The following is a 24,743-nucleotide window of genomic DNA, read 5'->3' on the forward strand; positions in this document are numbered from 1 at the left end:
CTAAACGTGGAGTTTTTTAATTATTGATTATTATTTTCTTAATAGAGCCTAACATCCTTTCCTTTGAGAAAGAAAAAAATAAACAGACTGAATTAAGCAGGAATCTCAGAAAACTGAGATCTGAAGTTTGAAATATTGTCCTCCTTGAAGACTGTTTGGAGTTATAACACTGAATTTAAGTAATCAGAATCGTATCCAAATTTTATTCTGTGGAACTGTTTATAAATAAGGTAATTAGGCAGCACTTCACCTTTTAGTTTATTACCACAACTGTGGATATGCACTCTATTTGTGGTTATAAAGTGCAAAATAACTGCTGAATTTTGTACTCCATGTCATCTCTTTAGTGTGGACAATGAATTTTATGGATTTCTTTATACACAGCCTTTTTCTAAGCATTTGTAATATCTTATTTGCATAAATGATCTTGTTTTCTAAGAAGGTTTTTAAATAAAAGCAGTGGGATACCTGTAAGAAAAATCAATAAACACAGAAATGTGAATGAAGTATGCTTGAAGGAACTCCTAAAATAGTGTTATGGCTCTGTTTTGGATAGTATTTCACCTGCTGTCCTTTTGTATTCAATTTATAAATACAGTATGTATACCATGAACATATAGTTCATGGTCTTATTTTAATTCACTTTTTTACAGCTTGAATTATGCGTACTTGTAGGGTTCTGTTTCTACACTTGTAACATGTCCCAGTTAAATTAAACAGGTCTTTTGATTGTGTGCTCTACACTCTAATCTTTGAGTCAAACATGATCAAGGAGGTTTAATAGTGCCAGGCCAATGGATAATACTTGAATAATAAATGGGAAGTAATAGAAGGTAAAGAAAATCAAGGTAAGTGCTGCTGGTTCCCTACCTCCATTGCATACACGTGGGATGTACTTGGTGGCGGGAATAAAATTTGATGAGAGGTGATAAAATAGTTTGTAACTTCATGGGCTCAGAAAAGTTGCAGGGAGGCTCTGGTGAATGCTCGTCACAGGGCTGAAGGCCAACCCTGCCGATGGTGCGGCCTGTCTCCTCTCTGGCCTGGACGGTGGCACCAGCAGCAGGAGGCCCGGGCTGACACGCCGTGGGGACGGGTACGTCCCCAGGCAGCGCTGAGGAAGGGGGGATCTGCACGTCTCTGTTCCGCGCTCCTCTCAGCTGCCGTGCTGAAGGACTTGGCGCTTTTCTGCCTTGCATTCATGATGCCTCTTCAGTACATACTCAATTACTCCAGAAGGAGAAATAACCCCCCGTCTTCCTAGGTGGTTACATTTGACTTTGTCACTTCGTTCTTCAGAAAATACAAACAAGTAAACCAAATCTGTGATGCAGTTCAATGCAGGATGACACAAGTGAAGGCCTGTTTTTTTGGGTGGCTCCTCTGAATTTTTTGAAGCTTTGCAGTTGATAAATAATGGCTTCTCTGACCAGGGATGGTCACTGCCAAGTGGAAAGTGCTGTTGTGGCACCTCAACGTTGAGCCTGTACCTGCTTTTCAGCTCCACAGGGCTAAAGTGATGAACCAGCGTTCACCAGCTCATCCTGCACAGGGAAAACAAAATGCAACTCTGGATGTAAATTTTGGAATTTTGTGGATTTTTAGAGGAATATGAGGTAAGGTTTGAGTTCTTTCCAGGCACTCTGTGGCTGTCATCCTTGGTGATTTCACAAAGAGTAAGAGCTAAGCAAGCTGAGAAAATTGTTCTCTGAACATGACCAGTGCTGGGCTGAGACACGTTTCCTCCAGGAAATCTTGTACTGTGCTGCTCTCTGAAGGAGCTTGCTTTATGGAGTTGAGTCTGGTTGGGGTTATGGATGCTAGGGTAGCTTCACACTGCAGGGCTTAAGCCTTGTTGAAATCAATAGATATTTTTCTTACAAAGCCACTTGGAAAGGTTTTTAAAGGATTATTGGAATTTTTGGATTACCACAGATGAAGTCATTCTGTTTCACTGAATTGAATTACAGCATCGTATCTGCTGCTAGTATATTAATAAAATGTATGAAGCCAGCCCTAAAACATAGTTCCTTTGTGAAGAGACCTTTTTTAAAGAATAAGCAGGAAGGATTTTTCAAAGATGCGTATTTTTCTCAGAGTAATGTTGCATACAGACTGGAGATTGCTTCTTCTATTGAATTGCATAATGAAAAATCAATCAGTTTAATGGTTGACAAACTTTGACATTCAAATAAAAATGTTGCTGGTATTTTCATAAAGACCTGTAGGCAAAACTAGATTCAGTGACTTTAATTTATGCAATAGTAAATGTCTGACAAAACATAGTACAAACGACTGTATAATGAGGCAGTAATAACAATGAGGAACGGAAGGAAAGCAAACAGAGGCCAAATTTTTTGGTTTTTACAGATTATATAATTTCACAAAACCTTTCAATGTGAAATATGTTTCTACAGCATCCTTTTCAACAACACATTCTGTTTTGAAGGCAGTTGCTCAAAATCATCAAAACACATTTATCTGAAACTGTTGCATAGTATCAGACTACAATGTTTAGTTTTTCTACTTGTCCAGTCTTCTACCCAGGCTGCATTTACTTTTTGACCACTTCTCATTTTACTGTATATTCTGCAAAAAACAGCTAAATAAAAAAGCCTTGTTCATAGCGGTTCTATGTTATTTTTCATGTGCCTGTGAGCAAAGAGGAGGATAAGAGAAGTCCTTCTGTGAAGAAGAAAAAGAAAACAACAAAAAGCTTGACAAACTGCTGGGTTTGCATATGTGTTGGTTGTTCTGACTGTTGGGTTTTTCCCTTTTTTTGATTCAGAGGGGAAAGAAATCCCAATAAGGGGAGAGGACACCTTAGTTTCTCATTAATTTCTGCTTTTAATGTATGTTTGAACACAGCACTGGGAGGAAGAGCAAAGGGAGTGCTGAGCCATACTACCCCTTTCAGCCTTTAGGCACTGCCATCCTAGAGACAGCAGACGGGCTTAATAAATCCCATTAACCTCGGTCCCTGCTCCAGCGTTGTGTAGCTATAAGCTTTTCAGTATCACTTAGTCCAATGTATTCATTCTTCCTCCAGTCACCTTTACTTTGCTCTTTACTTGCCCAATTCCTACATGCTTCTTGGAAATTTCCCCTCCCAGTCCTAGGACAGGCTTCAGGGACCAACTAGATGAATGTTAGTTGTATGAAGAGGTCTCAGACTGGGAGATTGAGGGGCTCAAAAGATTGAATTCTAGAATTGGTGTCTTGGAGGTCCTGCTATTGACTGAAATTTAATACAACTGAAATAAAATTCCTTTTAACAAAAAATATTGTTTTCCACCCATACCATTTGGTTTCAGAGTATGGCTAGCTGTTACTCAGGCTCATACAGATGACAGTGAGTTTTGGCTGTGACCACGTGTGTCAGCTTGTTGGGCTCTTTGGACGCAGGGTCTTGGAGTGCTTCATGAACGTCAGCAGCAGTGATGGGAGTTTTGCCTTGCTTTCTTCCTCTTAGCACTGTTGGCTACTTAAATCTTCTAAGCTTTGGGCTACTTCCAACTCCCTTCCATTCCGATATGCTTTGGGTGGTTTTGTTAATTCTTGTTACCGTAATTACACCAAGTTGATTCAATTTGTCCTTTTTTTTTCTTTTCATTTTCCCTTCATGCATTATCCCAAGCTTTGAATGCCCTTTGAAGACTGACTTTATAAGATTACTACATTTTTTAATATAATTATGTGTCTGAATTCAAGATATTAACTAAACTAGATGTAACTTTTACTGCATTTTCTAACAGGGAAAAAGTAAAATTACTCCTCCTGTGCTGCATTCCAGCCCTTTACAGCCACCTGCCCTTGCTACTTCGGTTGTCGCCTGCCTCTTGTTTGTTTGATTTATTGTTATGTTGAGTTCTTCAAGGTAGTGACTGTGTCTCTTTATTTCAGTTATGTCTAATAAACTTTGTGTTGCTATATTAAATAATGTGCCAGGTGACCCACACATTATCACCGGTTAATTGTGTGTTTTGCAATTTATTTTCCCAAAGGAAATCATCCTTTTCACTTTTGTTTTAGGAAGTTCAGGAGAGTATTCCCTTTTCATTCTACGGGATTAATGATAATTCTGCTTCTTTTCTACCTTTATCATTCGTCTGATTTTCATCTAGATATAATGACTGATTTTTAGTATCTCTGTTTTATAACTGGCAAATAGAAAAATTAAAGTTAATTGATTTCCCTATGGTCATAGAAGAAACAAATGGTAGAGCCCAGATGAAATCATTGTTCCCTTTTTTGCCTTCTAACTAAAATTAGAGCTAAGCTACTCTATACCTTTTATTCCTATAGTAATTTGTGTGGTGAACTATTAGCATTTCTCTATCAAGGAGGAGTCTGTAGTGTGTTTTATTCAAGAGCTTTCTGTTACTACTGATGTTAATGCCTAGATGGAAGCTAGTATGGTAAATGTCTATTCCCAAGTGTAAAAAGTTTTTGATTTGTTTGTTTAAATATAACCAACTCTAATATTTATTTGTACTGATATATCTCACAAATACTTAATTATTTTTAGGGGGAAAGTGTTATGGCATGTTTACATTTTGGAAAAGCTGTGGCAAGGACAGAGATAGACCATGGCTCAAAGTGTGCAAACAGGCACTCTATTTTTTTTGCAGTAGGGTTCTGGGGCTTTTCAGCTCTGTGTTTTAAGCAGCTTGTGGTAGGATTGTGAGCTCCTGGAAGCAAGGTAAAGCCTGTTAGCTGTCCTAGTATCCATCATAAGCAAGGGAGCGTGTATATACTCAGGTATTTCTTTCCCTGACATAGACGTGAATGAACTCCTAAGGCATAGGGGTTTTGGTACTTAAAAGCTTAAACACTTATTCATAAGGACACAAGTTTTTTCCTCAGTGTTTGGTAGATTTATGTTTCCTGTTGTCACTTTGCAGCATGAAAGGAGCATGCATGTTGCATCTAAAGAGCAACTGTAAGATGAAAATGTGCATTAAAAACTCTAAAAGAAAATACAAACTTGAGGAGGCAGTAACTGATGGGTATCTGTGGACGTCATTTTTCTTTTGTGATTCTGGCATTTCATGCATTGCTAAATGTCATCCCCAGCTCTCTGTTGTGGGTGTCAGTAAGCGATAACAGTATGACAGCTGTTCTTCACCATTCCATAGCACCAGTTCATTCAGTAATAAGCTTCCACGTGTTTATATCCTTGTTGTCTCTTTCCTAACAGTTCACAATAAAAATAGATAGTGATTACAGTATGTACTGAGTTCTCCCCAGTGCCAAGGTCTTCAGTAAGCAGCCCTATGCACTAAATGAGTTATTAACAATAGGTTTTCTCTTCCTTCTTGGTGTGGTGCTATTACATACATGAAGTTCCTACAAGGACATTCTGCATTCTTAACACTATCACATTCAGAACGTTACCTATTCTTCTAGCCAACATTAACAATAATTTAAAAAATGTTTTTATTGTTAATAGGTAATATTATGTTCTGTCCATAATATCTTTAGAATGGATGTAAGGGTAGAAATGCTGGTTTCATATTCTGAAGCTTACCTTTTTTACTGGTGGTATATAGTTTGGAGCATATATAACAAGCACAGGTGGAATTGAGTTTTTAGCTAAGGCCTCTTCTTGTATATGATCATTGTTACATGACTGGTTTTAGGAAAATAACATATTTATTCATTTTATGCCAAGAAATATGGCAAAATCTTGCACTCCTTACTGAAATCTTTTTAGAAATCATTGCTATAACAGTGTATTTTTAAAATGATCGTATACATTCTGAAACTTTTATGATTCTACTACTGTTTTAAGTTTAAAAAAACATCTTTAAAAGTTATTACTGATTTTACTTAGTAATGCATAGGCTTAGCTTTCATATATTTGGTTATCTTACTAACCTTGTTAAGCAACAATTATCAGTAATTGGCTTTATTATTTTTTTATTATTAATATAGCTATAGTAAGTGCAGTAATCTAATATCTAAAAAAACGTAAAATACAAGATTTTTTCCAAAGTTCTAATTTAGAATTAGATGCCTGACTTCAGTCAGAGAAGAGGCTGGTATCAAATGCTTGCTCCTGCCTTTGAAAACTTAACCCTAAACTGTTCTGGCAAATAAAGTGATACGCATAATATATATTCTTGCCTTTTTTTTTTTAATTGATTCAGAGCTGCTCAGTTGCAGCAGATGTGCTGTTGCAGACAGTTGTTGGAAAAAATCTTTTAGATGTAATGGTAGATGCCTGTGATTTTTGAGCCAGAAGGACTGAATTCTGTCACTTTGCAGCTCTGAGGTTCCGAGTACCTTAATTTTCAGACTCCTACATCTTTGAAATTGTAGGTGATACAGATTTGGTTTGGGTCATTCTTTAAAAAATGTCTTTTATCCTAAACTATAAGGGATCCAATATCCACAGAATATGAAAATGTCAATCAAAAAGGCTTAACTTCTTAAACATGTTGATTTCCATGGTTATATAATTCACAATATCAAGCAGCATATAGGATCCTTAATAAACTAAGAAATAAGATTGATACTGCTGATCTATAAAATGAGTCTGTTTCATGAAAGTTATGCAAAAGATTACAGAACTGAGTGGATATTTCAGGTGTTAGATGAGTCATTAACATTTATTTCTCCTTACGGTGATGTAGTTCTAGGTGTACTCAGTAAGATTTCTGTAATGTCAATGATTATTTATGTGAAAAATTAGTTGTAGTGGGGTTTTTTGCACAGTGCCATCTTTTTTGTTCATTGCCAAAACATAAATTTACCATTTAAAAACCATCTCGCAGAGTAATTATAGTGAAAAAGAAGAGCAGGAAACATGGAGTTACATGATGACAAAGAAAGTGCTTTTTAGAGTCGGTTTATCTCCTGCTGAAATAGAATAGGAGTTGCATCAAGTAGAGTTCTTTGGTTTCTAAACCAGTTGTTCATTAGATATTGTATCATTTGATTTTCATATGAAAAAAACAGATCCTAATTACATTTTCAGTCTAGGGGGCTCTTAGGTGAAGCTTGCCTGTAAAAAATACATTATTTAAACATACTTTAACACCAGAAAATTCAGACACTTGTTAAGGAAGAAATCTAGCTTAAACATACTTCTGAAACCGTAGGCAAAAAGATTTATTTAACCCTTTGTGCCTGAGATAAAGTGAACAGGTTGAGAACTGTTACATTTTTCTAAACTCAGCTTCAATTTTGGCAAGCCATCTTAGGTTGCTCTGGAGGTAGTGTTGAAGTTGGCACTTCATAGCTAAATAACCGTCAGCACACTAGCATGTAGATACATCGCAAGTAATTAAAAATGAAGCAACAAAACTTTCTCACTTCTTCCTGACTAAAGCATGCTTTCTCAGCAATAGAACTAAAACAGTTTGCTAACCTCCACCACTTGTGTCAGCAGCAAAATTGAAAGTATTTTTTGTCACCTGCACTGCTGTCAGCAGAAAAAAATATAAGAAAGTAGAGGAACATAATTTCAGCACTAACATAAGTATCAGAATGATTTACCTGTCTGTTCTGCTTCACTTTCATCTCAGCTTTCAGGGCTTCATTCATCAATCTTTTATTTACACACGCATATCTCATTTTTACACAATTTCTTTCTCCCTGACCAGATGGCTGCGTTGTCTGCTCGGTGTTCATCAAAGAGAATGAGAAAATACACGGATGTGTAGTGTCATCTGGGTAGGATTTGGCTAACTCTATTTTTCAGCAGCAATTTTGTAAGTATTCAGATAATGAAAAAGAACACTTAAACATTTCAGAAAAATACCACAAAATTCTCAAACTTAAATGTATTACTTATTTTTATCTATATGAAAATATTATCTCAGTCTGTGCACCAGGTTTGTTTCATCACTGCCATTTAAGTGGCAGTAGTTTAGTAGGATTAATATATAAAATTGAAAACTGGTCAAAAAAAAGAAAAGTACATCTTCAATAAAATGAAGAATTCTTTTAATTTTTTTTAAAAAAGGCTAATATTAATTTGAATAGTATATACTAAGTGCTGTAGTAGCTCAATTTATATTTCATCTATAGTACCCATTTTGTCTGTATATGATTCTGGTTTTAGAACAATCTTAGTGAGTTTGCTCCAAATGAGCTTTTCTTGAAATGTGTAGAACTTTTTAGGAAGAATCTTGTTCTATTCTTAAAATGCTCTCAAGTCTTACTCTAACTTTTAGCAAAATGATTCTTCCCTAATTTCACATAACCTGTCTTGTCTGTGGTATTTCTAACAGTTTTTTGTTGCATTTTTAGCTTCTTCAGTGCTATCATATATAAACTTAGCCTATAGAATTTAGCTTTCGTGTGATGCATTCATTTTTGCACCTTGTTTAAAATTTAATATATACACAGTAGAAATAAATATTAGTAATTATATTTCCAATTTTTGAGTCACATAATTGTAAATTGGATATTTTCCAAGTGTTTATTTGGTCTTTTTCTACCAGACTCAATTTCTAGTTTTTGTTTGATAGCAGAGTTTATGATTAGTTTGGAATTACTTATAGTCTGATTAATTTGAGTAATCCCACGCAAAGAATGGAAAAGAAAAAGTTTGTAGGGAATTCCATTCCTTTTGACAGTTAGCATTGTATTATGGATGACAAGTATTTTTAGATTATTTTTGTATCATTCTTCATGATTAGCGTTCATAAAGGCATTTATACAGATGTAATACATATTTTAGATGCAAGTTGTTGGCTTTGCTAGAGCAAATAATATTTGCTAGAGAATAACATTATGAATAGAACACATGTAAAATGGATTTAAATCAGCAGAGAGACCTCACAACAGAGCTAACAATGGGAAATAGTCTTTGAAAGTCAGTATTTCTGGTAGGGTAGAAAAGTATTATATTCTTCAATATTCTTATCAATAATGTAACATAAATATTGTACTACCACTCAGAACATTTGCCAATGACAAAATGATTATGGCTTAATAAGCATTGACAAGGACAGAGCCATTATGCATAGTAATACAGCTTGTAATGGTAAGCATTGACCATTATAATAAACTACATGTTAATGCTCCTGTAGTCAAATGTATTCTTGTAGAACAGGGAAAATAGGTTATAACTGCAGAATGGATGCGATGTCCAGGAAGGAAGTGACTTTGAAAAGGCTTTAAAAATAATGGTACTAAATGACTCAACAGAAAGTCCCAGCAAATGCTATGTAATACAGGCTAAATTGGATAATAATAGAAAAATTACTTTGTGCACTGCTGAGACTAGTATGTTTTTGGTTTTGATTCTGCAGTGTATTCTCATTAATTCTAGTATTTAAGTTGGGAACAATGTTGAGGAACTTACAGAACACAGAGAAGAGCTTCAAATGTGAGTCAGGCTAGAGAAACACTTGTAAATTAGAGACTTCAAGGTTGGCTTGCTAATCTACTGAAAAAGAACTTAATAGGCTAACTGTTAGCATACAAATAACTTCACTGGATCGAGGTTTGTGTGCTAAAGTCTCTTTAACACAAACACAGCAAGGACTAGAATCTCAAGCAAAGTAAATTTATAATTGAAAACTGAAACAAGCAACCAGAGAAAGCGATGGCTTTTCTTTCTCAAAAAGTCTTCAGACGAAGTCTGAATTGCTTTACTCTAAAGTATGAGAGCTCATACAAGGCATATAACAAGTTGCTGGAATTAAAGACTGATATTCTAGGACTGTGACACGGGAATCAGAATAGCTCGTTTAAAGTAAATTTCTGCCCTTAAAAATATGTGGTAATTTCTGAATATTGTTGCTCTGATTATAGAAATTTGTTTTAATTTACTGGTTAATTTACTAAAAAGGCATGCTGAAAAATGGCTGGAGAAAAATAGCACCTCAGGAGAAATTGGAGGAGTTGAAGGGAAAATACCCAAACTGTTTGCTGTGGTGATTTAATCTCTTTTACAACAACCTACAAAACTGTTTTTACTTAGACTGGGAAAGAGCTGATGGACATAAAAGAGCGCAAGAAACTGAGCTGAATTGAAAGAGATTTTCTGTTAAATGAGAAACAGCAGTCACTGAAGTGAAGCTAAACTGAAACATAGCCCCCTCTTCTCCTTTTATTTTTTCCACTGAGATTGCCTAAAGAAGCCAGCTCTGTTTAAACTAGAATGTAAGAAAAATCTACATTTAGATCACTTATTGTTTTAATATTTTGGAAGTTTTCTATCTACTGCTAAAGATGACTTTTGGCTCTGAGGACTGCTATGTCATTTTATACCACTTAATACATATCTCCAGAGGAAAAAAATTCAAATTCTGAAATGTAGTCAGACTTGAAGCTGGATACATAGAAAATTATGGCTCAGGGCTGAAACTTGGAGATAAATACAAAGTTCTCTGCATATGAAACAACAGGGATAGAGGTTGCAGTTGGTCAGTGTCATAGTTACTCCATTTTTCTTTCAAATTCTCCATACTCTCTTTCGGTCTTTTTGACTGAAAACATAATGCTGGAACCCAAGACACTTAGTCTGTCTTTTCTGTACAAACTCTTCAAAGTTTAAAATTCAAGAAAAACAGTAACTGCAGCTCTAGTTGTAAATAGTCACAAGATCTATCTGTGGCATTTATTTTAACTATGTCTGTTGTTCCACATTATTTCCATGGAAGGTATGTTAATAACTAATTTGTTTAAAAAAACCCCAAACTACCAGTTTTTTGTAATCTGTGTTGGAGGATTAAATTTTTCTTTCTTACTTCTGCTAGAACTCAATAATAGTTGTAATATGTACATTTTTGAGTAAAGGTATAAGAAGTTTGAACACTTTAAACAGCTCTTTCTAGTAGAAGAGACTTCAGAGCCCTCCTTTCTCCCCTGTACGTAGAGAACACTGCCATCTGGAGAAAAAAAGGAAGAGAACTGTATTACACCTGATGGCAGCAAACAACTAAAAAATCAGAGTTCAGTAAGTGACATGGGACACATTTTCTTGGGGCAATCTAATAGGCTGTGAGGACAGCAGGGCATCACTTACACAAGAGCAGGACAACTGTGATTTTGTTGATGGAGTGTCCTCAGCAGGGCATCTCAGGTTTCAGGAATGGTCCATGCTAACAATAACTGTCTTTCTGAGACTGTGAACTGCCCTGAAAATGAATATGAGCCCTTGCAGCATAGAAATGAGGAAGTTCAATTTCTGCTGAATCATTTTTCTATGTCTTGGAAGAGAATAGCCATGATAGATGCAATGCAGTGAAAGAAAAGGAGCTTCTGGAGTTCCATGCATATCAACAAGTTCCAAAACTGCTATCCTTCCATCTTTATTATGATATAAAAGCTATCAAAATCCAAATACCTCCTCTCCCACCTCCTTTCAACATTATGGAACTTAATACATAGCATAGTTTTTTAGTTTGATAGTATTTTTATAATACTGTTGTTCGTACCCATCAATGGGATGATGCACACTTGCAAACCTCATAAATAGGGCTGATATCCCCATTTGTGAGGACAGAAAACTCAACAAGGAGGTTGTGACCTGCCCAAAATCACATGAGATTTAGGTATCCTAGGTATCAGAGGCTAGCTTTAGTCCACAGATTTACTGCTGCAAAGCCTGTAAAATCAAGAGTTTTCAACTTAAGGAAAAAACATTTGAAGTAAAACTGTATGTGGGAGGGAAAACATTAAGTAAATTTTCAGGATGGTTCTACCCAGTCAAGACAGAGGACAATACTTCTTTGAAACTGTCACCTCAGTGTTGCTGCTATGTCCAGTGGCCACTCATAAAGAGAAACGTAAAACTTAAGAAACAGAAAACAAAAAATGAAGACACCCATCTGCTAAAGCAAAGCCTTACTAGTTATGAAGTTCACATATGTCTTGTGTCAGGAATACCCTTACTTTCAATAGCTTTTTGGAAAACCAGAAAAGTTGTAAGAAGACCTTGAAATAATCGGCAGTATGGGGCAGTTTCCTTACAAGGATAGACTGAATAGACCAGAACTCTACAGCTTGCAGAAGAAATGCACGCAAGGTGATCTACAGAAGGCTGGTAGCATCGTGAATGATTTGGAGATGTTTAGAAAACAATTTTTAGTTAATTTTTCATAGCACCGTAGATAACAATGTACCAGAGCATTATCAGGCATGAAAGAGATTAGTATCTCTAACTGTGGAGTGAGTTTGGGTTTTTTTCAGTTCATTTGGTTTTTTTTTCTTCCAGAAAAGTAGTGTCTATTCATTAGTCAGAGAAGTGGAATAATTTTAAGGGTCTGTGAGTAGGCAGTCAGTTTTAAGTTGTTCCTAGTTCTTTCGTTCTGTCTTTAACAGTAGAATTTTAAAACAATGTTTAGCAATGTAGATACTTTTTTTTTTTTTTTTCCTTCCTCAGTGAATGCTAAGAATGTTAGTATGTTGAATCTTGATCATAAACCCAAATTCTGTATTTCTCACGTAAGGGTTTGGGGTTTTTTAGAAGTTTGCACTTATTTTACAAAAGGCATTTCCTGAGCCTTTCAGGTTAGATCTAATTCTAAGGACATAGGACATACATCATTTAGGTTTTTCTATATTTTCAAATCTTTATGACGCTACGGTGTCCTTAACTACTAATTCAGAGAAAAGAAAAAAATCCAACCACAAGAATATTTAATTGCTGTAAGTACCTGCTAACTATTAATCTCTCCTAGCATACAGTAATATAATAAATTTTATATGGATATACTGATTACCACCATATGATTATCACTCAAATTACTTATGATCAGTGCTTTTCCAGTGGATTCAAACACACTGCTGCTAATACTGTACTAAACTAAGTAATGAAGTGATTTGTTCTGGAGTTCAATTGTCAAATGCCAAAGAAGTCACTTCTCCCTCGGGAGTGGCATATAGCCTCCATGTAAGCAAAAGCTCGTTGTATGTTCCTGGAATACGTAAGCTCTTTAGTCACTATAGGATTAAAGTGATTCTTCAGTGGAACTTTAGATTTAGTGATATCTACACAAAAGATTGTTTTGGTTCAGATCTCCATCTTTTTTAAAGTAAATGTGAGTGGATGAAGGAATGCTGAAAGCTGTGGTTTATAAAAAAAAAAAAAAAAAATGGAATATGTCTGTGTCTTGAAAATGCCACGTATTAGGCATAAGGACTGTTGACAGGCCGTGATGGAAACGTGTTATATCAGATTATAAACTAGCCTACCCTAACTTCTTTGACCTTAACTCCAAAAGAGAGCATATTTTCTGCTTACCTTAAAGGTAAAATAAATAATTTTGTATTAGGCAGAGCATTATCATACAACATTGGGAGTCAGAACGGAAAGAGGCTACAAATAGGGAGGAAGAGTGTGTAATGATATAGCCACTATTTTTGAAAAAAAAAAAAAGCCACTGAGGAGACAAACTGCTAGTAGATTACAATTGTCATTCTTGATAATATGAATCTTTCTTGTGTTGTAGTATCCTGTTGTCAGTCACAGCTTGTATCAGATGATTCCCTACTGAAATCTGCTGAGGTGCTTTTTTTGATCTTTGTAAATACTTTCAGGACACATTCTTTTTAACATCAAGGTCTACATTAGATGCACAGCTCCTCTGAAAGTCTTAGTCGAGGAGCTATCATTCCTCTGAGCTACTAAGATGCTGATCACCCCCAGTAGGATTTGTGTGGAGACAACACTTCAGAGAAACACTTTCTATTAAGTACGTGGGTTTTGTTAAAAGAATATCTTACAATCATCTTCTAACAAAAAATTTATCTTGAAGAGATGTAGTTTTTTTGGTTTGGGGAAAAGATATAAAACCTTCCTAAAAATTGGTAACAATTGCAGATGTTAGCAATTTTTGTAGAGATGTGTGGTTCCATGTTAGTACTAGTAAGATCGTTGTTTCTTGTCATATCTGTTGGAAATGCACTTCACAGATTAATTATAGTTTGGTTTTGTTTAAAAAGAGTGGTGTTTTTTTAATTTTAAATATACTTCCTTTCAATTTGTTGCCTCTCTTACGAGAGTAAACAGAAGCACTAGAAGCACTTGATTTACCTTCTTATATGTTTGCTATTTTATCTCTTTATCATGTCTTTTACTCATCTTTAAAGAAAAAGGTCCTATTTTTGACTCTCATCTTATATTTTTTTCATAGCTCTGATCGTTTTTGTTGCTCTTCTCTAGAGCCCTTTGGATGGTTCTGTGCTTTTTCTTTTTTTTTTTTTTTGAAAGACAGTGACCAGAACTGAAGACAATAATGGAGGGAGGAAGCTGGTTTACTCATTTATGAGATAGACTCACAATAACATACCTTCTGCTAGCAAAATAAACTTGCTTGACTAAAGAAAAAAAAAGATTTAAAATCTCAAGACTGCTTTGTAAGCATTTAGTATTCTTGGTAGATTTATAATACTGCCCAGACTTCACACTTACACTTTTTTTTTTTTTCCTTTGCTGCTCAATATCTGATTAGATTAGGATTTTCCAAGGATTTAAAGGACTTTATGGTACCTTTCTCCCATTGAATTTCAAACTCCACTAGACTCCTTTGAATAGCCCATTCTTATCGGAAGATATTTTCCTACTATCTCTTTTGATTTGAAAGAAATAATGTAAACAACTATTTCTTTTAAGGATTCATTCAGGATTTGGGCTCTTACCTGTATATTTGTATAGATATGTATTTTAATTCCAATCCATTGCTTTTACATGGAAGAATTTATTTTAATATTGAAGATGGTGAACACTGAACTTAAGTGTGCAAGCGTGATAGTCATGTCTGGAAGAATTACCTAAAACCTCCATGTCAATACAGAAAATTTTTCACACTTACTTATTTTTTAAATTATGACCTACAAACAAATTTTGTAATTCTTAATCGGGTAAGTGTCATGGAAGTATACTTACTTGTTCCTGTTGTGTTTTATAATTATAGAGAGATATATAGAGAGAGAGTATACTATACTTTATATTTCTCATCTTCTCCATCCCTAGAAGAGAACTCCCTTCTTTTCCTCTTCCTGTTCATTAAAAAATAAGATTACTTGGTAATGCCAATGTTCATGGTTTTGGCTCGTCTGAATAAAAAATAAGTATGAAATTTCCAAAAATATTGTGTCCAAGTGACTTGGTAGAGGGAAAAAAAAGGATTTCTGATTAAAAACCAAGACCAGTTAGGTATGCAAGACTGCATCTAATTTATGCATACAGTTGCCATGACTATGTATACGCATTGGATAATTGCTAGCACAAATGACTACTGGCATTTGCACACACATTTATCCAATTAGTATGTGCAATCAAAGTAATTTCATGCACAAATTAGCTGCACAATTGTGCATGCCTTCTGCACATGTAATTGTATGCCTAATCGGTCTGAAAGTCTTGTTCACAATGTGTGTCTTGATTTTATTGCAATATAACATAAAAAACAGTGAGTTTTATTTGCAGAAATGCACATTTTGCATAACGTTAGCATTTAGAAATAACTCCAAACTCTTTTTACTAGATTGCACAAAATAAACATTTTTCTGTGTGCTACCTGTAGGCAATGTGCACTCACATTCCATAAATTAAATGACAGTTGAAAATTTAACTTGCCTTGAGTTTTTAATAATTATAACCTTAATAAATCCTATAAATTATTATATCCTTTGTGTAGAAATAAGGCCACAAAATTGCACCATTTTTGTTCTGTATGTGCTACGTATAACATTGAAAATACTACTTTATTATGAATGCTTGCATGCAAAAGAGATTAAAAATATTGCCACAGTTTGATATTACAAGAATATGTATTAAGCATTATATTTAGTTCATATAAGCATGAAAGCACTATAGAAACAAATACTGGAATCAGTGAAGTCATAATTTTGTTTGATGTAATTATTCCACATTTGATCATATACTTGAATCAGGACTTTAAAAGTGAGTTTGTTTAGTTTATAATCATATCTACTGAAATAAAATTTTAATATCTTGATTATAACAAGGAAATCAAACATCTTAGGAAGGAAGTGCTCTTTTTCTTTAAAAATACCATCAAAATGGTAAACTTTGACCAGACTGTAAAGTAAGCAGCTACCATAGAGAAATTTCCTGAACATCTATAACATACCTAATTTTTTATTATTTATAGTCCATTTAATTGCAGAAGTTTTGGCATTTCTTTTAATATTTCAAGTAATGTGGTACAGTATTTTCTGTGTTTTCTCATCTTGCCAGCAAGAGGTAAACAGAGAGATTACAGATGGAGATTATAGATTGTGGCTTGGAAAATGTTAAAAAAATAGCAACAGAGATATTGTCTGCTTTTGAATTTCCCTGGATTATTTTTTAAATACTTTCCTTGGTCTGGAAGTCCTAAAAGCTGTTTTCCAAAACTAGCCCAGGTATGAAAGAAAGGTAAAATAAGGGAGGAGTGGATCTACTTGCTTTTCCAAAAAGAAGATCTCTCAGTTAAGCGTAGGATATCAGGGAGAGGTAATAGGTCATCAGGCACTTATTGGCAGATAAGGGAAGCTGATAGTAATCTTCAGGTACAAAAGAGCTTTTCTTATCTACCTTGGATATGCCCTAACCTTAAGGCCATTCTGGTGATAAAAGTGCAGTTTTTTGCTATTTTGTCCAAAGCCACTGTTATGCCACTCTCACATTGTTCCGTGCCATTCTGATAGCGTGGCAGAATTTCCGAACCACTCTCCAGATGGGCAGCTCCCAAGTCAGCACCAGCAGCACACAGTAAACCGGCACCTCCTGGAGAAAGGCAGAATCCAGTTGTTGACTAAACCACCATAGCTACAAGGAGCAAAGCATCTGCGGCAGTGCTGGCCAGATGGACACCCCTCACGTGACTCCAGTAGCCAGTCTCCTGGCTACCTAACTACTAAGCCAGTTAGTTAATGTTTGAGAGATGGGACATGCAGCATCCACAGGGCACGCTATGTGCAGCGGAGAGCGTGCCGTAACTTTGTCTTTGGCCGTGCTTTCACATGAGGATATTCAGGTATGCCCATTTAGCATCTGGACCAACAGCTTAAAGTTACCTTCTGCTGCTTCCAGAGTAGTCAAGCTAGTGATATGAGTGCTGATGGCTATCAGCCTGGTATTTCAGATTCAAATCCCGATAAGGATGCTTTGTTTGAAGGTATTCGTGCTTTTGTTTTTAACAAAATGAAAGAAGTAATAAAAATAATCCAGCGTATTAGACAGCTAAATTGCAGAGTTCAATTTTCTTCTGTTAATACATGGTATGTAAAGGTAAGAATCCTGTAGCACAGGGCCTCTTCAGTCTGTGTGCAGGTAACTGGTTTTCAGAGAGTGACAGACATTTATGCTGTGAGTTTGTTGCCTGGGAGCACAGTCCTGTATTTACACTGGAAATGGCCAGTGCGCTAAACAAACAAAAAAATACCACAAAACCCCAATAACTCCAGAGGCCTGTAAGTGAAGTTGGTCATGTCCTCTCCTTGTAACAGATTTTGCATAGAGTACCTGGCGAATGTTTCAATCTTGGCAGGTTGTCACCTAGAAAAAGACAGTTCAATTAGGGGTACTTTGAGATGCACACTACTAGATTTTTTAGGGCTGCAAATGAACTTAGTATAAATTGGAAATACTTGCTTCTCTTGGAAAAGAGGCAAAAGTAAACATGACTCTCAGTTCCACTTTTCCAGCAATTCATTGTGTTTTGCAGTGTATTACTCTGTCTCTGTTTGTCAAATGGGATTCATAATGTAATTTTATGTTCTGGGAGAACTGGGCATATAAGGTAATTAGTACTTACAAGAAGACCATTAGCAACACAGTTCAAATAAAAGACCTCAAGGAAGCGGATGGTTCTTTACTCAGTTTCTGCATGAAGTAAATAAAGTAGGGAATTTATAAAGACTGAGAGAAATGTTGGATGTTGGCCTGAATGAGCATGCTTTTGTCTTCTGCACTAGATAAGGGGGGAAACAGTATGTGGTCATATAATTAAATATGGAAGGATGATGTGTAAAGACAAGAAAATTAAATTAGCGTTGCTGGTACAATATTATTCTGCTGCCTAGGTTTTCTTTTTGAATAATTTATAATCTTAAGAAAATGAAAACGAAATGTTACTGTCCGTATGTTCAGGGCTTCCCCTCATACATATGAAGAAAAGAGGGGGAAAAGTGACAGAACTTCTGGGGTGAGAGAGGACTGTCTGGACACAGCTGGTCAAATTTTGTGAAAATTTGTAAGCATAGTCCCACACCTTTGGATGATCTCAGGTCCTTAGTTGGCCTTACGGTTCTATGTAGCCTTGACCTTACCTATTCCAAATCCTGGCTCAGTTTTGTTTGTTCTTTTTCAATAAATGAGTACTTCTGTTTGTTCCTATATTTAATAGTTGTATGTTGCCAGAAAAACAGGCAATCTCCTGCTATTCTGCTTTTGCTGCTCATCCAAGTTCTGCGGTGGAGGTTGGGTTCCCGCCGGCAGCGCTGCCTTACACTGACATCTGCCGGGGCAGGGGCCGGGGCACCACCGCTCCTCAGCTTTCAGGGCTACGCTGTGTTTCCCAGAATATATGCCAGAGCATAGCTGGGTCCGAATTCGCTTGAATTATTGCTTGTTTCGGCAAATTATGCCTGAGCAAGAAATACAGTCCAGCGTATGAGTGGTGCTTCTGGGGGGGAACTGGGAGAAAAAGCACAAATTCTGGAGTGACGTAAGTTAAAAACACACAGCAACAGAAAACTTAACTCCTTGCAAACTAAGGTTAAACTGTATGCTACAGATTTATCACTGTCTTCTATACCACTTTGTATATATTTTAATATTATTTTCTGCCTTTACTCCGATTTAGTGTATTAAAGTGATGATAATTCAAGCACAACCTGCAAGTGGTACATTTAAAATATTTCAGTAGGTAGAGGATGAAAAACTTAATTTTACGTTGAAATTTGTGACTGTCTGCTTTTATGGTTGGTTTGGTTTTAGTTTTTTTTTAAAGGGAAAAGTAAACAAGTAAAAAATTGTACTAACTTGGGCTTTGTTGATCTTTTAGGTGAGTTAGATGTATTATGCCTAAAATGGTTTAGATGTTATTTGTCTGGCCGTGATAGATAGGGCGATTTATTGTATTTTCTGTAACAGTGTTTTAAATTAATTTGCAATGGTTTAGATAACTCATTGAGAGACTGAGCATAGATTAGACTAAAATTTTCTTTTGGTATTCATAGGTAAGATAGTTGAAATGCATTCAGTGCATATACCTACCTCTTGCAGAAATAAGTATAAACATCTCCTGATTAAATTAGCTCCATAGTCTGATAACTGAAGGGACTAAAGTATAAATGGATTAAACAAAATTAACAAAACAACTTTAGGTCACGTAATATCAAAAAAGGTTCTCAGTTGCATTATGGCCCACAAGTAGTAAGTTCATTGTACAAAATGTACCCTCTATAATATCTCCATGGAAAAGCTTAGTAGTAAACAGAATTTCTTGATGCAGTTCTTGAAATGAAGTAATTTAAGAGTAAGTAGTTCAACCAGACACAAAGAATATTGAAAATAACTATTAAAATACTAAATAATCAGATTCAAAGGACTAGTTAGTGGCATGAAAAGATAACTGAGGGCAAAATTTTGGTTTTATTCTTTAATAAGAGTTGTCTTGAATATTTAAACTACATTAACAAGAGAATTCTGCATTATGAAACAGCAATGATTATTACATAGCCATGCTATCAAAGCAAGAAAATAAAGCCACTGAGCTGTCCATATCTTTTTTCCCCTCTATGCATGCAGGTGCACAGACCTGCTGTGCCACTTCCACAACCTGAGTTCTTTCCTAGTCCCCTCCCATCCCAACGTACCAAACCAGCCTGCAGCAGCTCCTCACTCATCTTAAAGCTAAGGAGTACCAGGAATTCAAAGGATTTTTATATGTCAGGATTCTCTTTGCTTCCTTTAAGGATGATGAACATATCTCTATATACTTCACTTACAAAGCAAAGAAACAAAAATTACCACACAAGTATTGTAGTTTACCTTTTCACGGACCACATCTCTATTTTAAATTATTAACATTCTGTAATGCCTCTGCTTACAACATTTAGTTAAAGTTTAGTTGCTGAAGTTCTGTTCTCATTCACTTCTAAAACCACATGTAAAGCAGGAATCTTTTCAGTTATCCAGAGATGAACTTTTGCTTATTTGGAGCAGAAAATTATGACGAGAGCTGACTGTGTCACTGCTGATTGTGTTTCTTTAAATGAGTCATCTCCTACCCCTGAAGGTACAAAGCAAATCCTATTTCTTTCTGCTTGTTTTTTTAAAGTTGTTTTGGGAATGCTTATGACAGCAAAAGCCAGCCTGCTTGCACATGTAGAACTGAGAGCATTTTAATACTATGCTTTCATTTGACCAAAATCTGTTCTTATGGAATCTACTAGTTAGCAGAAGAGCTGGATGATTGCAGATACTGCAGCTGATGAAAGTGTGAGTTGCCTCTGGGCATATTGGATAAAAATCTCATTTAAAAAAAACCCCAAAACCAACAAACCTAAACAAAAAAACCCTGCATATGTAGCCGTTACACATTTTCAAAACTGTTTTTTGACAATGAGATAGCACATGCTATCCTAAATAGGAATCTTGCATTTATCTTAGCTCATGCACTATATTTCACTTTGAAGACTGATTTAAAAAATGACTTTTAAACATTTAAAGTCTAACCATAATGTCCTAAAATAAAAGTCACACTGATACCAAAGAATGGTTTTTGTTGCAAGTAAATACTGGAGTTTTTGTTAAGAGTATATAACCAGTGTGTTGTGGAGCAGACCGTTACTTTTGGTATTTATAAAATACTACTTTTTGCGTATTGAACTGTAAGATAAAATGTAATTTCAAATGTGAAAAATCGTAAGGTACATCCTCATAATTGCAGAAAAGACTAATCATTAGTTTGTACTGTAGGTGTTTATTAATCTCTTAGATGAACCTTACTGTAGATTGTAGGAACATGACTGTTCCTTTTAGGAAAGCAGATGCAACGTTCAGGGACTATTACAGTTAGGCCTGACTTTCATCATAGATAAAGCATAGGTATAAACAAGCAAAATAAAATCAAATTGATCTCATACTTGATTTGGAAAAGACATCCAAAATGCATGGATTCAGATTTTACTTTTAAGTTAACTTTTGTGGTGAACTTCTGATCCAGCTGAATCAATGGGCAAATTTTTGTGTGGGCGTAGAATCACTTAGAATGTATTTTGTGAGCTGAACTCAGAAACATCATTGTGCTGGTGTAACTGCTTAAGGTGTGTCTGTGTGTTGAACACTGACGCTGGTCACCTCAGTTTAAGAAAGATGCAGTGGGACCAGAAAAGAACCAGAGAAGGATACAGACCAGCAGTGGTACGAATGGCTTCTGTATGAGGAGAGCCTGGATGGCTGAGGATTGTTCAGCCTGGGAGAGAGAGGACAGAAGGGGGATATGATAATGGGCGATACAGTGAAGAAAGGATTGAAAGTAAATGCAGGATGATTAATCACAGTCTTGCTTAACCAAAAAAAAAAGCAGTTAATTATCAGTGTTATGCTTTAAAATGAGTAAAAGGAAGTACTTTTTTGCAACCTGTAAAACTTTTAGGATTAAAAGGACCAGAAGAGATTGGAAAAATTAGCGAAGGCAGAGTTGATCAGTTGTTATTCAATACAACAGAGTAGATGAAATCTTGGTCTCAGACTCCTGGTTATCAGAAGCTATGGCAGAATACCTGAGGAAAGACCACACTGTCTAACCTGATTCTTACACTCTCTCCCCTAAGGGTTTGCTACTAGACATTATAAAGACAGGATACTCGGATAGATGCAATGTGCCAGTCCTCTGATGCCCTTATTTGATTGATTACGCTAGTTCCTGAACCTTAATTCTTGGTGCTTGGAATATATTTTTCATGGGCTGACCCCTAAGATCCAAAGCCTAAACATAGACATGGTCAGAACAGAAATAAGGCTTTAGTACCTAAGAAAATTGGAACAGTCTATCACTGAAATACTAATACAAGCTAAACATTGACTGTTTCACCTGAGGTTCTCATGCACAGACTGCTATGTTGCTGGATCTGGTCTATCCAAATACAAAGACAGTATGCCCTTCAGTATGCCTTTTGGTTGTTTTGTTGCTTTCTCAGATAATATTCTTCCCTTTGAATATGCTTTACAATCCCCTCTTTTTGCTGAGCTGGAGGTTAGTATAGTGTTTTTCTTTTTTTAAAAAAAAAGTGTCCCATGAAAAATACAGGTTTTTTGCTTATCTTGAAAGTATTTCTACTTTCAGCTTTTGATCTACAACTACTTAAGCACTTTTTTTTTTTTACAAGAAAGGAACAGTAGAGGGAGGTGTTCTCTAACTTTCTTACTATCAACTGTTCTGAAGTATGTAATGAAAATCAGTTTAACCATGTGATTTGAATGATATCTGAATACAACAACTATTACATTGCGCTTTAAACATTTTGTGTTTAAAAACAGAAGTTGAAAGACTGTTGAAAGTGTCCAAGATACTTAGCATATGCTCTGGGACTGAATTTGAATGTGTTTATTCAGACACTTGGAAGGCTTTATATACATTTGAAGGGAGACAGTTCTGGTTCTATAAACGCAAAAAATCTTACCAAGATTGACTTTAAGACAAACGTTTTAATGGAACTGATTTTGATGTGCTTTCTGGATTTTGAGTCTCTGGAAAAAATGGGATCACTCTGATAATTTTTAAATTTATTTTTGAAGTTCGGATTAATTTTTTTAATGTAATTCCAAATTTTGGTCTCCTTGTGGCTCCTTGGGGCCAGTTTCTGTATACTTGTCATGTATCTCAGGATGTATTGAGCTGCAATTTTTTCCCCTCCTTATTACTGTCCTTTTCTACTTCCGTTTTCTTTCACTGTCCCAGCAATCCAGTGTGTTCCCCACACCTCCCTGCCCCGTCTTGCCCACACTCTGTTTTCTCCTGTAGTCTCCCTGCATTAATCTGCACATAGTTTTCTCTTTTGGACTCTCCTTATTTCGGGGTTCGCAGTCTCATTCTCTCTCTCCTGTCCTGTCCCTGCCTCTGTGCCTTTCTGTTCACTTACTATCCTCTGTTGTGCGCCGTTTCCCACAGACAGGGACCCTCAATTTGATACGGTCTCTTATCAACCACTTCCACCTTCAGATTCATGTGCCTCTCTCTGCCATCCGCCTTGCTGGATTTCCTAACAACGGGTCTGCTTTCACTGAACCTTGAGGGAAATAACATCACATTCTTGGAAGGTATGTAGTCTCAATCCCAACGAAAATAGGACAGTGTGTAACCATTCTGAGCAAAATGTTCACAGAAAAACTGTAATAGTTTGTGATAAACTAAATATTTACACTGAGGCTGGTGATAAAAATGTACGTGTCTGCACACCGTGTGTAACCAGAAACATACATTTGTATGAGTTCTCTTTCTGAGTGTCAGTTAAGTGGATGAAAACAGGTTTTGTCAGAACAGACATATGGATCCCTTCCCAGCTATTTCCAAAAGGGGTCTTGTCCAACCTCTCAGTAACCTCATTTGTAAAATGGAGGAACAATACCTGCTGCCTTCGTATGGTTTTGCTCAGTAATTGGGCCTTTGAAGCATGGTCTTTTGGCTTCCATCCCAGTGCACCTGTCCCTTGGTGAAAGGGTATTTGATGGGGCTGTTTGTCTCTGTCTCTCAAATTGCTGATACGCTGGTCAGACACTTTCCCAGCTGGGGAGCCATATGTCGCAATTGCTTATGTTCGGTGGCTTTGATTAGGCATTTTTCTTTCAATTAAATGAAAGTTGACAGATTTTAAACAGAAGTATCAAGAGTGTCCATTTGTAGATAAAAGGTGAAGTCTGTAGGAGCTGTGAAGTAAGCAAGCAGTGCAAGTTTACATAAAATGGGTACAAAAGTTGAGACCCAGCAGTACAGCTGAGAAGTATAACTTTTGATAATAGCATGAACATACCCATTATGAATACTGTAATGGAATTTTATAGACTAGGGAATTATTACCTTTGTTTTGCTTTTTCAGAAGAAAACAAACAATTTAACCTTGTTTATTCTTCAAGTTATGAGTTGTTTTATATGCAGATTACAGTATGACATTTATTTTCAAGTGTCTGTTCTTTCCTTTACAGATGTTTTTACACAAAGATGTTTAGGACACGTTCCCCTATTAATTTTGGGGTATGAAAGTATGAAAACTGTTGGTACATGGATGCCATTCATCTCTGTAAATTCATAGTAAAGAATGTAAAATTAGCATATTTTTTTTCCGTTTTTAGTCACATTTTTAAATTATTCCTGCTGCATTGTTCTCAGTATTGGGGGCATTGATGAATGCAGATACCTGAAGCAATCTTCCACCACTTTTCACAAGACAGAATGTTTAGATGAAACCATTTTGCAGCATAAAGATTTATGCAACTTTTACTTAAACAGTAGAAAGTATATATAGGCACCTTTTATAGAAAAGTGTCTACTTCTTGCTGGGCTTTTTTCCATTAACATTAGTAAAAAATCAACGGTCAGCCATGGTAAGAGTGAATGCTTACTACTTGAGAAAGAACACTGCATTATTTTGACTTTTAAAAATCAGCAGAGAAATGTCCATAATACTTTGTTGCTGATAGGTGAACAAGGATTATAAAAAGACCAGGACTATATTTTCATAGAATTTTCATGTGCAGTTACTTAATTTAGGATTGTACTTATCATGTCTACTTGATACAAGTCATGTAATTGCATTATACAGAT

At 35.8% G+C, this 24,743-nt stretch overlaps 1 protein-coding gene across 1 annotated transcript in view; it reads left to right on the forward strand.

Moving 5' to 3' along the window:
• Window positions 1-7,709, forward strand: part of CHM (CHM Rab escort protein) — an 83,758-nt gene extending 76,049 nt beyond the window's left edge. Inside the window, exon 16 of the mRNA XM_074834794.1 lies at window positions 7,611-7,709. The gene's annotated coding sequence lies outside the window, so the exon portion shown is untranslated. The remainder of the gene's footprint in view (window positions 1-7,610) is intronic.
• Window positions 7,710-24,743: the final 17,034 nt, after the last annotated feature.

This window comes from Strix aluco, chromosome 10 (assembly GCF_031877795.1).
Source record: "Strix aluco isolate bStrAlu1 chromosome 10, bStrAlu1.hap1, whole genome shotgun sequence".
Classification (NCBI taxonomy): Eukaryota; Metazoa; Chordata; class Aves; order Strigiformes; family Strigidae; genus Strix; species Strix aluco.